The sequence below is a fragment of the Oncorhynchus gorbuscha genome, unplaced genomic scaffold (assembly GCF_021184085.1).
Source record: "Oncorhynchus gorbuscha isolate QuinsamMale2020 ecotype Even-year unplaced genomic scaffold, OgorEven_v1.0 Un_scaffold_522, whole genome shotgun sequence".
NCBI lineage: Eukaryota > Metazoa > Chordata > Actinopteri > Salmoniformes > Salmonidae > Oncorhynchus > Oncorhynchus gorbuscha.
The window spans coordinates 202,501-211,559 of NW_025745349.1; positions in this window are offsets into that span (position 1 = coordinate 202,501).

Below are 9,059 nucleotides of genomic sequence, written 5' to 3' on the forward strand. Positions count from 1 at the left end.
GCTGAGAGGCTGAAGCTGGGTCTGGAGATGCGTCTCTCATACCTCTCCTCACTGAGTCCATGGCTGCATCCCAGAGCTCTATGAAGGGAATAGAGAGTCATTTGGGATGCATGTCCAGACCCAGCTTCAGCCTCTCAGCCCCTAACCTCCCAGCCCCCTAACCTCCCAGCCACCACAGCCCCCTAACCTCCCAGCCACCCCAGCCCCCTAACCTCCCAGCCCCCTAACCTCCCAGCCTTCCCAGCCAACCCAGCCCCCTATCCTCCCAGCCCCCTAACCTCCCAGCCCCCTAACCTCCCAGCCTTCCCAGCCAACCCAGCCCCTATCCTCCCAGCCCCTAACCTCCCAGCCCCCTAACCTCCCAGCCCCTAACCTCCCAGCCACCCCAGCCCCCTAACCTCCCAGTCCCCTAACCTCCCAGCCCCCTAACCTCCCAGCCACCCCTAACCCCTAACCTCCCAGCCCCCTAACCTCCCAGCCACCCCAGCCCTCTAACCTCCCAGCCCCCTAACCTCCCAGCCCAGCCCCTAACCTTCCAACCACCCCAGCCCCCTAACCTTCCAGCCACCCCAGCCCCCTAACCTCCCAGCCACCCCAGCCCCTATCCTCCCAGCCCCCTAACCTCCCAGCCCCTAACCACCCAGCCACCCCAGCCCCTAACCTCCCATCCCCCTAACCTCCCAGCCACCCCAGCCCCTAACCTACCAGCCAACCCAGCCCCTATCCTCCCAGCCCCCTAACCTCCCAGCCCCTAACCTCCCAGCCCCCTAACCTCCCAGCCACCCCAGCCCCCTAACCTCCCAGTCCCCTAACCTCCCAGCCCCCTAACCTCCCAGCCACCCCTAACCCCTAACCTCCCAGCCCCTAACCTCCCAGCCACCCCAGCCCTCTAACCTCCCAGCCCCCTAACCTCCCAGCCCAGCCCCTAACCTTCCAGCCACCCCAGCCCCCTAACCTCCCAGCCACCCCAGCCCCCTATCCTCCCAGCCCCCTAACCTCCCAGCCCCTAACCACCCAGCCACCCCAGCCCCCTAACCTCCCATCCCCCTAACCTCCCAGCCACCCCAGCCCCCTAACCTCCCAGCCACCCCAGCCCCCTAACCTCCCAGCCCACTAACCTCCCAGCCCCCTAACCTCCCAGCCTTCCCAGCCACCCCAGCCCCCTATCCTCCCAGCCCCCTAACCTCCCGGCCCCCTAACCTCCCAGCCACCCCAGCCCCCTAACCTCCCAGTCTCCTAACCTCCCAGCCCCCTAACCTCCCAGCCACCCCTAACCCCTAATCTCCCAGCCCCCTAACCTCCCAGCCCCCTAACCTCCCAGCCACCCCAGCCCTCTAACCTCCCAGCCCCCTAACCTCCCAGCCCAGCCCCTAACCTTCCAACCACCCCAGCCCCTAACCTCCCAGCCACCCCAGCCCCTAACCTCCCAGCCCCTTAACCTCCCAGCCACCCCAGCCCTCTAACCTCCCAGCCCCGAACCTCCCAACCCCATAACCTCCCAGACACCCCAGCCCCCTAACCTTCCAGCCCACTAACCTCCCAGCCACCCCAGCCCCTAACCTCCCAGCCACCCCAGCCCTCTAATCTCCCAGCCCCCTAACCTCCCAGCCCAGCCGCCTAACCTCCCAGCCCAGCCCCCTAACCTCCCTTTCACCCCAGCTCCCTAACCTCCCAGCCAACCCAGCCCCTAACCTTCCAGACACCCCAGCCCCTAACCTTCCAGACACCCCAGCCCCTAACCTTCCAGACACCCCAGCCCCTAACCTTCCAGACACCCCAGCCCCCTAACCTTCCAGACACCCCAGCCCCCTAACCTCCCAGCCCCCTAACTTTCCAGACACCCCAGCCCCCTAACCTTCCAGACACCCCAGCCCCTAACCTTCCAGACACCCCAGCCCCCTAACCTTCCAGACACCCCAGCCCCCTAACCTCCCAGCCCCCTAACTTTCCAGACACCCCAGCCCCCTAACCTCCCAGCCCCCTAACTTTCCAGACACCCCAGCCCCCTAACCTCCCAGCCCCCTAACCTCCCAGCCACCCCAGCCCCCTAACCTCCCAGTCTCCTAACCTCCCAGCCCCTAACCTCCCAGCCACCCCTAACCCCTAATCTCCCAGCCCCTAACCTCCCAGCCCCCTAACCTCCCAGCCACCCCAGCCCTCTAACCTCCCAGCCCCCTAACCTCCCAGCCCAGCCCCCTAACCTTCCAACCACCCCAGCCCCCTAACCTCCCAGCCACCCCAGCCCCTAACCTCCCAGCCCCTTAACCTCCCAGCCACCCCAGCCCTCTAACCTCCCAGCCCCCGAACCTCCCAACCCCATAACCTCCCAGACACCCCAGCCCCCTAACCTTCCAGCCCACTAACCTCCCAGCCACCCCAGCCCCTAACCTCCCAGCCACCCCAGCCCTCTAATCTCCCAGCCCCCTAACCTCCCAGCCCAGCCGCCTAACCTCCCAGCCCAGCCCCTAACCTCCCTTTCACCCCAGCTCCCTAACCTCCCAGCCAACCCAGCCCCTAACCTTCCAGACACCCCAGCCCCCTAACCTTCCAGACACCCCAGCCCCTAACCTTCCAGACACCCCAGCCCCCTAACCTTCCAGACACCCCAGCCCCCTAACCTTCCAGACACCCCAGCCCCTAACCTTCCAGACACCCCAGCCCCTAACCTTCCAGACACCCCAGCCCCCTAACCTTCCAGACACCCCAGCCCCCTAACCTTCCAGACACCCCAGCCCCCTAACCTTCCAGACACCCCAGCCCCCTAACCTCCCAGCCCCCTAACTTTCCAGACACCCCAGCCCCCTAACCTCCCAGCCCCCTAACTTTCCAGACACCCCAGCCCCCTAACCTCCCAGCCCCCTAACCTCCCAGCCACCCCAGCCCCTAACCTCCCAGTCTCCTAACCTCCCAGCCCCTAACCTCCCAGCCACCCCTAACCCCTAATCTCCCAGCCCCCTAACCTCCCAGCCCCCTAACCTCCCAGCCACCCCAGCCCTCTAACCTCCCAGCCCCCTAACCTCCCAGCCCAGCCCCCTAACCTTCCAACCACCCCAGCCCCCTAACCTCCCAGCCACCCCAGCCCCCTAACCTCCCAGCCCCTTAACCTCCCAGCCACCCCAGCCCTCTAACCTCCCAGCCCCGAACCTCCCAACCCCATAACCTCCCAGACACCCCAGCCCCCTAACCTTCCAGCCCACTAACCTCCCAGCCACCCCAGCCCCTAACCTCCCAGCCACCCCAGCCCTCTAATCTCCCAGCCCCTAACCTCCCAGCCCAGCCGCCTAACCTCCCAGCCCAGCCCCCTAACCTCCCTTTCACCCCAGCTCCCTAACCTCCCAGCCAACCCAGCCCCTAACCTTCCAGACACCCCAGCCCCTAACCTTCCAGACACCCCAGCCCCTAACCTTCCAGACACCCCAGCCCCCTAACCTTCCAGACACCCCAGCCCCCTAACCTTCCAGACACCCCAGCCCCTAACCTTCCAGACACCCCAGCCCCTAACCTTCCAGACACCCCAGCCCCCTAACCTTCCAGACACCCCAGCCCCTAACCTTCCAGACACCCCAGCCCCTAACCTTCCAGACACCCCAGCCCCTAACCTTCCAGACACCCCAGCCCCCTAACCTTCCAGACACCCCAGCCCCCCTAACCTTCCAGACACCCCAGCCCCCTAACCTCCCAGCCCCCTAACTTTCCAGACACCCCAGCCCCCTAACCTTCCAGACACCCCAGCCCCCTAACCTTCCAGACACCCCAGCCCCTAACCTTCCAGACACCCCAGCCCCCTAACCTTCCAGACACCCCAGCCCCCTAACCTCCCAGCCCCTAACTTTCCAGACACCCCAGCCCCCTAACCTCCCAGCCCCCTAACTTTCCAGACACCCCAGCCCCCTAACCTCCCAGCCCCCTAACTTTCCAGACACCCCAGCCCCCTAACCTCCCAGCCCCCTAACCTCCCAGCCACCCCAGCCCCTAACCTCCCAGTCTCCTAACCTCCCAGCCCCTAACCTCCCAGCCACCCCTAACCCCTAATCTCCCAGCCCCTAACCTCCCAGCCCCTAACCTCCCAGCCACCCCAGCCCTCTAACCCCCAGCCCCCTAACCTCCCAGCCCAGCCCCCTAACCTTCCAACCACCCCAGCCCCTAACCTCCCAGCCACCCCAGCCCCTAACCTCCCAGCCCCTTAACCTCCCAGCCACCCCAGCCCTCTAACCTCCCAGCCCCCGAACCTCCCAACCCCATAACCTCCCAGACACCCCAGCCCCTAACCTTCCAGCCCACTAACCTCCCAGCCACCCCAGCCCCTAACCTCCCAGCCACCCCAGCCCTCTAATCTCCCAGCCCCTAACCTCCCAGCCCAGCCGCCTAACCTCCCAGCCCAGCCCCCTAACCTCCCTTTCACCCCAGCTCCCTAACCTCCCAGCCAACCCAGCCCCTAACCTTCCAGACACCCCAGCCCCCTAACCTTCCAGACACCCCAGCCCCTAACCTTCCAGACACCCCAGCCCCTAACCTTCCAGACACCCCAGCCCCCTAACCTTCCAGACACCCCAGCCCCCTAACCTTCCAGACACCCCAGCCCCCTAACCTTCCAGACACCCCAGCCCCTAACCTTCCAGACACCCCAGCCCCTAACCTTCCAGCCAACCCAGCCCCTAACCTTCCAGACACCCCAGCCCCCTAACCTTCCAGCCAACCCAGCCCCTAACCTTCCAGACACCCCAGCCCCTAACCTTCCAGACACCCCAGCCCCTAACCTTCCAGACACCCCAGCCCCTAACCTTCCAGACACCCCAGCCCCCTAACCTTCCAGACACCCCAGCCCCCTAACCTTCCAGACACCCCAGCCCCTAACCTTCCAGACACCCCAGCCCCCTAACCTTCCAGACACCCCAGCCCCCTAACCTTCCAGACACCCCAGCCCCCCTAACCTTCCAGACACCCCAGCCCCTAACCTCCCAGCCCCTAACTTTCCAGACACCCCAGCCCCCTAACCTTCCAGACACCCCAGCCCCCTAACCTTCCAGACACCCCAGCCCCCTAACCTTCCAGACACCCCAGCCCCTAACCTCCCAGCCCCCTAACTTTCCAGACACCCCAGCCCCCTAACCTCCCAGCCCCCTAACTTTCCAGACACCCCAGCCCCCTAACCTCTCAGCCCCCTAACCTCCCAGCCCCCTAACCTCCCAGCCACCTCAGCCCCCTAACCTCCCAGCCCCTAACCTTCCAGACATCCCAGCCCCCCTAACCTCCCAGCCCCCTAACCTTCCAGACACCCCAGCCCCCTAACCTTCCAGCCCACTAACCTCCCAGCCATCCCAGCCCCCTAACCTTCCAGACACCCCAGCCCTCTAACCTCCCAGCCCCTTAATCTCCCAGCCCTGCCCCCTAACCTTCCAGCCATCCCAGCCCCCTAATCTCCCAGCCACCCCAGCCCTCTAACCTCCCAGCCTCCTAACCTCCCAGCCACCCCAGCCCCCTAACCTCCCAGCCCCCTAACCTCCCAGCCCCTAACCTCCCAGCCACCCCAGCCCCCCTAACCTCCCAGCCCCCTAACCTTCCAGACCCCCCAGCAACGGAAGTGCTGAGACGGGGTAACTTGAGGAGAAGACTGGGGCATTTGAGAAAAACCAGAACAGACATCAGGAAAGATTGCGTAAAGAGACCACCATACATTTACATTTAAGTCATTTAGCAGACGCTCTTATCCAGAGCGACTTACAAATCTATGCAGGCAGACAGACAGACAGGCTCCAGTCTTATCTTGGCACCTGGGATCAGTCCATCAATCATGATCCTCTCAAGGCTCCAGAACAGGGACACCAGGACAGGGGCACCAGGACAGGGGCACCAGGACAGGGACACCAGGACAGGGACACCAGGACAGGGACACCAGGACAGGGACACCAGGACACCAGAACAGGGGCACCAGGACAGGGGCACCAGGACAGGGGCACCAGGACAGGGACACCAGGACAGGGGCACCAGGACAGGGACACCAGGACACCAGAACAGGGGCACCAGGACAGGGACACCAGGACAGGGACACCAGGACACCAGGACAGGGACACCAGGACACCAGGACAGGGACACCAGGACACCAGGACAGGGACACCAGGACAGGGACACCAGGACAGGGACACCAGGACACCAGGACAGGGACACCAGGACAGGGACACCAGGACAGGGACACCAGGACACCAGGGCAGGGACACCAGGACACCAGGACAGGGACACCAGGACAGGGACACCAGGACAGGGACACCAGGACAGGGAAACCAGGACAGGGACACCAGTACACCAGGACAGGGGCACCAGGACAGGGACACTAGGACAGGGACACCAGGACAGGGACACCAGGACAGGGACACCAGGACACCAGGACAGGGACACCAGGACACCAGGACAGGGACACCAGGACACTAGGACAGGGACACCAGGACAGGGGCACCAGGACACTAGGACAGGGACACCAGGACACCAGGACAGGGACACCAGGACACCAGGACAGGGACACCAGGACACTAGGACAGGGAAACCAGGACAGGGACACCAGGACACTAGGACAGGGAAACCAGGACAGGGGCACCAGGACAGGGACACCAGGACACCAGGACACCAGGACAGGGACACCAGGACAGGGACACCAGGACAGGGGCACCAGGACACCAGGACAGGGACACCAGGACAGGGACACCAGGACACCAGGACACCAGGACAGGGACACCAGTACAGGGACACCAGGACAGGGACACCAGGACAGGGACACCAGGACACCAGGACAGGGACACCAGGACAGGGACACCAGGACAGGGACACCAGGACAGGGACACCAGGACACCAGGACAGGGACACCAGGACAGGGACACCAGGACACCAGGACACCAGGACACCAGGACACCAGGACAGGGACACCAGGACAGGGACACCAGGACAGGGACACCAGGCCACCAGGACAGGGACACCAGGACAGGGACACCAGGACACCAGGACACCAGGACAGGGGCACCAGGACAGGGACACCAGGACAGGGACACCAGGACAGGGACACCAGGACACCAGGACAGGGACACCAGGACAGGGATTTTGAATCATCAGGGTTGTGCTTCAAATGGAACCCTGTTCCATGTACTATAATAGGGAATAGACTTGGACTCATTAGGAGTCAACAGGTTAACTGAGGGTACTATATAGGGACTAGGGAGCCATTTGGGATGCACAAGGAGACTTGGACTCATTAGGAGTCAACAGGTTAACTGAGGGCACTATATAGGGAATAGGGAGCCATTTGGGATGCACTAGGAGACTGGGACTCATTAGGAGTCAACAGGTTAACTGAGGGCACTTTATAGGGAATAGGAAGCCACTTGGGATGCACTAGGAGACTTGGACTCATTAGGAGTCAACAGGTTAACTGAGGGCACTATATAGGGACTAGGGAGCCATTTGGGATGCACAAGGAGACTTGGACTCATTAGGAGTCAACAGGTTGATGGTTGGGAAACAGGAGGTGGTGTTGTCTCTGCTCTGGACTCTGGACTGGATAGAGGAGGTGGTGTTGTCTCTGCTCTGGACTCTGGACTGGATAGAGGAGGTGTTGACTCTGCTCTGGACTCTGGACTGGATAGAGGAGGTGGTGTTGTCTCTCTCTGGACTCTGGACTCTGGACTCTGGACTGGATAGAGGAGGTGGTGTTGTCTCTGCTCTGGACTCTGGACTGGATAGAGGAGGTGGTGTTGTCTCTGCTCTGGACTCTGGACTGGATAGAGGAGGTGGTGTTGTCTCTGCTCTGGACTCTGGACTGGATAGAGGAGGTGGTGTTGTCTCTGCTCTGGACTCTGGACTGGATAGAGGAGGTGGTGTTGTCTCTGCTCTGGACTCTGGACTGGACTCTGGACTGGATAGAGGAGGTGGTGTTGTCTCTGCTCTGGACTCTGGACTGGATAGAGGAGGTGGTGTTGTCTCTGCTCTGGACTCTGGACTGGATAGAGGAGGTGGTGTTGTCTCTGCTCTGGACTCTGGACTAGAGGAGGTGGTGTTGACTCTGGACTGGAGGTGGTGTTGTCTCTGCTCTGGACTCTGGAGGTGGTGTTGTCTCTGCTCTGGACTCTGGACTGGATAGAGGAGGTGGTGTTGTCTCTGACTCTGGACTCTGGACTGGATAGAGGAGGTGGTGTTGTCTCTGCTCTGGATGGATAGAGGAGGTGGTGTTGTCTCTGCTCTGGACTCTGGACTGGATAGAGGAGGTGGTGTTGTCTCTGCTCTGGACTCTGGACTGGATAGAGGAGGTGGTGTTGTCTCTGCTCTGGACTCTGGACTGGATAGAGGAGGTGGTGTTGTCTGGACTCTGGACTGGATAGAGGAGGTGGTGTTGTCTCTCTGGACTCTGGACTGGATAGAGGAGGTGGTGTTGTCTCTGCTCTGGACTCTGGACTGGATAGAGGAGGTGGTGTTGTCTCTGCTCTGGACTCTGGACTGGATAGAGGAGGTGGTGTTGTCTCTGCTCTGGACTCTGGACTGGATAGAGGAGGTGGTGTTGTCTCTGCTCTGGACTCTGGACTGGATAGAGGAGGTGGTGTTGTCTCTGCTCTGGACTCTGGACTGGATAGAGGAGGTGGTGTTGTCTCTGCTCTGGACTCTGGACTGGATAGAGGAGGTGGTGTTGTCTCTGCTCTGGACTCTGGACTGGATAGAGGAGGTGGTGTTGTCTCTGCTCTGGAGACTGGATAGAGGACTGGATAGAGGAGGTGGTGTTGTCTCTGCTCTGGACTCTGGACTGGATAGAGGAGGTGGTGTTGTCTCTGCTCTGGACTCTGGACTGGATAGAGGAGGTGGTGTTGTCTCTGCTCTGGACTCTGGACTGGATAGAGGAGGTGGTGTTGTCTCTGCTCTGGACTCTGGACTGGATAGAGGAGGTGGTGTTGTCTCTGCTCTGGACTCTGGACTGGATAGAGGAGGTGGTGTTGTCTCTGCTCTGGACTCTGGACTGGATAGAGGAGGTGGTGTTGTCTCTGCTCTGGACTCTGGACTGGATAGAGGAGGTGGTGTTGTCTCTGCTC